We start from the raw sequence: 6,718 nt of genomic DNA, 5'->3' as shown, positions 1-6,718 counted from the left end.
CAAGTCCCAAGGTGCCTACTGATAGAGATGCTTCAATGCCAAACACAAAAGGAGGTGATCCAACTATCAAAGTGCCGTCCCCAAGAGTTGTCTTTCAGCAACCATTAACACAAGAGAAGGTGTTCGACATTATAAGTAGGTGCAAGCCTCCAAGGCCGCCAACTACAACACTATTGCGAACCAAGTCAGTGAATGATGCACCCATGTTTGTGCCGCAAGGAGATGCCCTGGTCCTTGAACCCTTACGAAGATCAAACTTTTATCATGGTGACGGGTTCTGCGATGCACCATCTTTTGACCTCGGCATAGATGGTGATGCTCCAGCACCTGCTCCAGCAGTAGATACAGCGGAAGCCGGTGTGATTAGCATCGATGAGTGTGAGTTAGACCCAGCAGCTGTGAATGAAGGATGTGATGCTGCTAATGTTGGCAAGGCAATAGCTCAAGAACTAGATGTTGGTTCACCAGAGAATTGCCACACCCCGATATGCACAGAACCAGAACTTGGCACGAGCAGTTCTTCGGGGCCACCTCTTGCACGAAGACAGAGGAGGGTAAGAAGGCCCGCAACATCTCAAAGGTCTCCATTCATCGACTACAACAAGAACAAGACTTTCAGCACCAATGAGGTAGTGAACAAGCTTTACGCTGCCCTCTTGTATTGGGTCAGGCATCATAAAGGAGCAAATGATGGAGCTACCAGGTAAACTAACTCCCCACAGCCTACATACATATCTTTTTCAGTTGCATAGCACCAGCCACTTAGTTGCACAGAAAGCATAGTATGTTGCACAGAACAGGGCTTTTAGTTGCTCACTGTTCTTTTTTCATTTTCATGCACATTTTTTTTGCTGCTGTGACCCTTCGAGCTAACTTGTCTTTTTATTGCTTTCAAAAAAAATCAGCCCTGAGATAATTAGGTATGGTGCTTTCTACATTTCTTTAAAGGAGTTAGTTGATTCGATGAAGCCGGTTCAATGGTTGTCAAAAATTGTTATTGAGACTGGAATCTTACACATCATGGATAACTTACCAGAAGGGTCAAACAAGGTTGTTATGCCACTGAGGTTTTCTGTAAGTTTTTCCAAAACCTTCTTTTTACCCTCATCTTTGTTCTGTAGCACTTTTCGTTGACCATTTGAGGGAGGCCTTTCACCTACTAAGGAGTTTTGAGCCATGTTTTATAATCTCTGCAGATAAAATTACAGCAAGGGATCCACAATGTGGATGAGATGAACAAGAAGTTTGATTACAAGAACCGTCTCGACAAGAAAGACTTGGTGAGTGTTGTGCCCACATCATCAATCTTTTTTTAGTTGGCACCCACAGCATGTCCAGTTGCACATGACACATCTGTTAGTTGGCAGATACTTGTTGCAACCCGTTTTTAACTTGACAAAGTCTTTTTACTGTTTTTCTTAGCTACATCTTGTATTTGTGTCTGAAATCGTTCACGCTTGCAGGTCATGCTGCCAGTGCTCGAGTGTGCAGATGTAACCGATAAGGACGGAGGGAGGCATTATTGGGTCTTCAGTGTCAACTTGAGGGACGGACGCTTCGAAGTTCTTGATTCAAGCAGGACGCTGGACAATATCGAGCTGATGAACAACGCCTCTACCATTGCGGGGGCAGTACGCCAGCTATGGAGGAAGCATTACCCAAAGTTCAGCATCGAGCACTTCCAGATTATTGACATTGACGTACCAAAGCAGCTTGGCAAGTAAGACAATAAGCATTTCATTCCTTCTCAATCAAATACAATCATTTTGTAGTCTTTAAATTTTTCTACATGTGCAATCTTTAGTATTTTTAAGACACAGTACTAGTCTTCAATCTGTTTTATCATTTTATGAGTTTCTAATGGATTATCTAGCTAGTTGCAGAGTGACGCGTAAGTAGTTGCAAAGTGGCACATAATGAGTTGCGGTAGAACACAAGCAGTTGCACAGCAGGACATAAGTAGTTGCACAGAGTGCATTACCTTTATTTGGTTTTAATTTTATGTGACAATTTTTTTTGCCCATTTTTTGCAGTAATGAGTGTGGGTTGTTCGCACTGCTTAACGCCACCGAGTGGAATGGTAGCCAACTGCCCAACTACGACCCCAAGGAAGTACTCAACATCAGGAAGAAGCTGACGTATGATTGGGTCACCAGCGTGCATAACACCGCCCCATGGAGGAAGTTGCTGAGATATGACAAGGAGTAGGTCAGTACTATTTTTTTCTGCTCCATGGAGGAAGTTTCTGGTTTGAACAATTTTATTAAGTAGATTTTGTAGTTGCACACTACTAGTAATTGCGTTTGCAACTCAATATCATCACTTTTGTTGATACATTAGGAGCACTGGATATACAATTGTTCAATAACTAAATATTTAACCAGTTGCCAACAAAGACACAAATAGCAACTTTTCTTTACACAGTGCATGAACTAATTCAAGCAGCATAAATTAGATAAAGAGGAATCATAGATGCTGAATGTGTCCACTTGGTCCCAACATTGCTAAAAAAGACATCATTATTTTTCCTTTTTTGTTCCAAAGTTACAAATGAGGAAACAGAATCATAGGAGCCTCTGTGGACACACACCAGCAGTGTGCTCTATAGATTGGCACTGGCTGCATTTGTTTTTCTTCTTTGGGTGTAGCTCCAGCACCGATTTGTACCGTCGACTCTTTGCCCTACCCTTTGTAGTAGACCTTGGAGGATCCCTGGGCACAAAATCATCAGAAGCTTGTGCAAGGGATGCAGCCTCCAACGGGGCAGTAGGACCGTCACGATCACCTGTGTAATAATCATATAAAAAGTTTAGTATTTTTGTTATTGTGCAACCAGCACTGATGTTCTGTGCAACCACACAGTACATTTTTGTGCAACTAACTGGTTGTTGTGTGTAAGTTAAGTTGAAAAAAAACCTGCAGTAGCACGGCCTGTCATGGTACTTGGATTGTAGTCGCCTATGGGCAGAACATGAAAAACAAGTTAGATTTTTAGCTTGATCCTCAAACTAACACAGCGCATGCAACTAGGCAGCATGTTTCTGTTCAACTGGGCACTATGATATGTGCAACTAAAGTCACTCACCCTAGTTTTTGTTTTGGAGTCGGTGAAGGTACTAACCTGGGTTATGAGCCCCCTGAGTCCTGCCTGTAGGTCCATTGGGAGTAGCACAAAGGGCACTGCTAGTTGGGCCTGGCGGGGGAGGAGGTCTTTGAGGGTTGGCATCACCTATAGGCAGAACAGGACAAACAAGTCAGTTGTGTTTATCTTTTTTATGCTCGAACTAACACAGCATGCGCAACTAGGTAGCCTGTTCGGTGCAACTGAGCACCATGATGTGTGCAATTGGAGTTACAGACCTAGTTTGATGGGGAGTTGGGGGAAGGTAATTACCTAGACGACGAGCCCCCTGAGTGCTGCCTGTAGGGCCATTGGGAGGAGCATGCGGGGGAGGAGGTGGCGGAGGATGCCGTGTACAGCTAGGAGGGGGAGGAGGTCCTTGAGGGTTGACATCACATATATGCATAACTGGAAAAAATAAGTTAGCTGTGTTATCTTTGATGCGTGAACTAACACAGCGTGCGCAACTAGGCAGTATGTTCTTGTCCAAGTGGCTACCATGGTGTGTGCAACTGGGCACAATGATGTGTGCAACTGAAGTTACACACCTAGTTAGATCAGGAGTTGGGGCAGGTAATTACCTGGATGATGAGCCCCCTGATTGCTGCCTAGAGGTGGAGGAGGTCCTCGAGGGTTGCCATCATCTGATGGCCCCGTTGCAGCAGTCGGTTTTTTCCTTTTCTTGGACTTGTTCAGGTGGCCGATCTCGGTACGTGCTGCACGCATATGCTTGTATACAATAGCTTGTGCTGGATCAGAACCACTCGCAAACTTTGCTAGTTTCCGAAAATCGTATATCATGTTCCTCTCCCTTATCTGCTTCTTTGATTGAGGAGGCATTTCATCCGGTTTCTCATAACCAGTCCCTGGCGCACTAGGTACAGCAGTAGGTGTCCACCGTCTTAGCAGGTACCTTTCCGGTATGACATCAACGCCAACATGGATGAACACCTTGAGGATGTGGCAACAGAGGATGCCGTCCTTGTCCATTTTACAACACTCACACAAATAGGAACGCTCCTCCACCCTTTCCTGCACCAAGTAGTTTCGAGAACCATATTTCACAACGAATTCCTGGTTCGGTCTGAGCTCAAACACATCAGCACCAACTTGGAATGCATTATAACGTCCAATCAGCTCAAACTCTTCTCTAAACTTGCGGTAAAGGTCTCTAGTATAGGTTTTGTAAGCTTGCTTCTCTATTGGGAAGTCGGACCACAACTCAATCTCAAGGTGTTGTGTCCTGTAATCATTGCAGCCTTCCTTGGCAAGGATGTGGTTCTGTATTTTTTCATATTGCTTGACGAAGTTCAACATTGAGTTGTGTGGGTTCACATATCTTTTGAGGACGGCGTTGAACCCCTCACTACACTGTGTAGACTGGAGGAAGGGAAAGAACCTGTGTTTGAAGTAGCACGGCACCCAAGTTGACCTGTATTCGTACAACTTCTCAAAGTGCGTGTGTGCCATAGCCTCATACTTCATCATTAACCCAGCCCAATTCTGCTCAAACTCGTCTATAGTGAAGCTGAAGTCAACACACTTGTTGAAATCATCAGAGAGTCCTAGATTCCGGCATAGCAACCAACCAACCTTTTCCTGAGCCTTTTTTATGATGTGCCATCGACAACAACGGTGCACGGTGGTTGGAAAGATGCTTTGTATTGACTACCTCATCGCACCATCCTGATCGGTGATGAAGTTGTCAGGAGGTTTGCCATCCATAGCCTCTAGGAATGCTCCAAAGACCCAATCAAAGCTCGATGCCAACTCCTGCCTCACAAACGCGCAATCCAGCATGAAAGATTGGCCATGTCGGTTTATTCCTATGAAGGGCGCGAACGGCATATTGTACAAGTTGGTCATGTAGGTGGTGTCAAACGATATGCAATCGTGGTACGCCTCCGCATAAGCTTTTCGAGCTAAGCCGTCCACCCAAAATATGTTGACAACTCTGTCCTCTTCATCATATTTCACCTTATAGAAGAAGTCTGGATCGGTTTTTTGTATATCCTTGAAGTGCGCAATTGTCTCAATCAGATCACCCTCCTTTGTGTCATCTCTACGAAAACTTGTACAAAGATTTGTTATTGCCTTTGGTCCGAACGGCACCATCATCTCAGATCCATAGAACTCTGCCATTACATGCATCATTCGTCCTGCATAATACAAAAACAAACAGTATATCGTTTTTTTAGGTGCACAAATGTGCACATCCAGCTGCACAGTAATAGGACACGTGTTGGCACAGAAGATAATCACAGGAAATGGACACCTAGTTGCACCTTTTTAAAAACACTTTGCAGTTTTTGCATACAGGACATTGTGTATTTGCACAGTAAAGACAATCTAGTTGCACAAGAAGCACCCAAAGTGATATATAAAAAGCATGGGAAGTTGGACATCAGTTGCATAGTTAAGCCATTTCAGTTGCACAGTAGTACCATAACAGTTGCACACTGGACTGCCTAGAGGGAAACTTAATTCTTCAAGGGATATAGAAAAACACCACACCTGTAGTCAAGTTGCAGTTATACAAGATGCGCAGAAACTCCTTTTCATCAGGTGAGATGCCTTGGTGGGATCTCAAGTATTTGGACAATGAAGGTTTGTTCACGAGCGGATGATTGTGGTCACGAACAAAGTGCGTCACCTCCCATCGCCCATCTATCAGCTTCACCAACATTTTCGCCTTGCATTCAGTCTGCTTTATTGTCTCACGTTTGCGCTTCTTCTTCTTCTTACTAGTACCAGCATCCTCTTCAGCAAATATTGGAGGTTCTTCTTCCATCTCCTCATCACTGTTAACAGATGTTGGATCTGGAATAGGGTCCAGGTAAGGAGGAGCCTCAGCTCCTCCATCATCAGCTTTGGGCTTCTTGAACTTGTTGCAGCAAAACTATTGTTTTATCAATTCATTGGTGCGGGGTGTCCGTCTAGAGGTGTTCATCTTGATAGAGAAACCCATCCGTAGTGCGTAACTGTTGTAGTGATCCTTAGCAATTTGAAGGCTGTCAAACCTCATGCCAACATAGGGTTCCATAGGTTGAGAACCAGCCTCATCCTCTCCTTCTTCTACTTGCACAACTCTGTCAAAAGCCCCAGCTTCTAGCTCAGTCCTGGTTGGACCAGGAACATTTGCCTCAGTTCCTGTGTCATCAAGAGTATGGCTCTCTGACTGCAAAGACACCACTACAGGGGCACCACGGGCTGATGACTGGCCTGCCACATTGTCATGGCCCGTAGGGTTACCATCACGACTTGCCTGTGTGTAGTAAACAGATCGACCATTTTCTGTGCAGTTTCCTTGTTGTATGCTGGGTTGCTGCTGATCCATATCATGAGGAAGCTCATTGAGATCTGGAGGCAACTCATTGAGATCAAGCATTTTTTCCCTTGTTTTTGGATGCTGCCACACACTCCCTGCACATATAAAAAAAGAAGAAATTGATGTCATCAGTTGGTAACCACAGAAAAACTGTGTTTCAAAACAACCTAAAAGCAACATGACCATAGCATAATCTTTTATTATAACAGTTATGAATTTTTTTGTTTGCACAGAGTTGTTATGTTAGTTGCACAGTTTGCAGTAAATAA

At 44.2% G+C, this 6,718-nt stretch overlaps 1 pseudogene; it reads right to left on the bottom strand.

The window, feature by feature from the left end:
• Positions 1 to 2,564: 2,564 nt before the first annotated feature.
• Positions 2,565 to 6,458, bottom strand: LOC119358120 (annotated as a pseudogene).
• Positions 6,459 to 6,718: the final 260 nt, after the last annotated feature.

This window comes from Triticum dicoccoides, chromosome 2A, assembly GCF_002162155.2.
Source record: "Triticum dicoccoides isolate Atlit2015 ecotype Zavitan chromosome 2A, WEW_v2.0, whole genome shotgun sequence".
Lineage (NCBI taxonomy): Eukaryota > Viridiplantae > Streptophyta > Magnoliopsida > Poales > Poaceae > Triticum > Triticum dicoccoides.
Note: the sequence above shows the minus strand (reverse complement) of the source record. Positions and strands in the feature narration are given on the sequence as shown.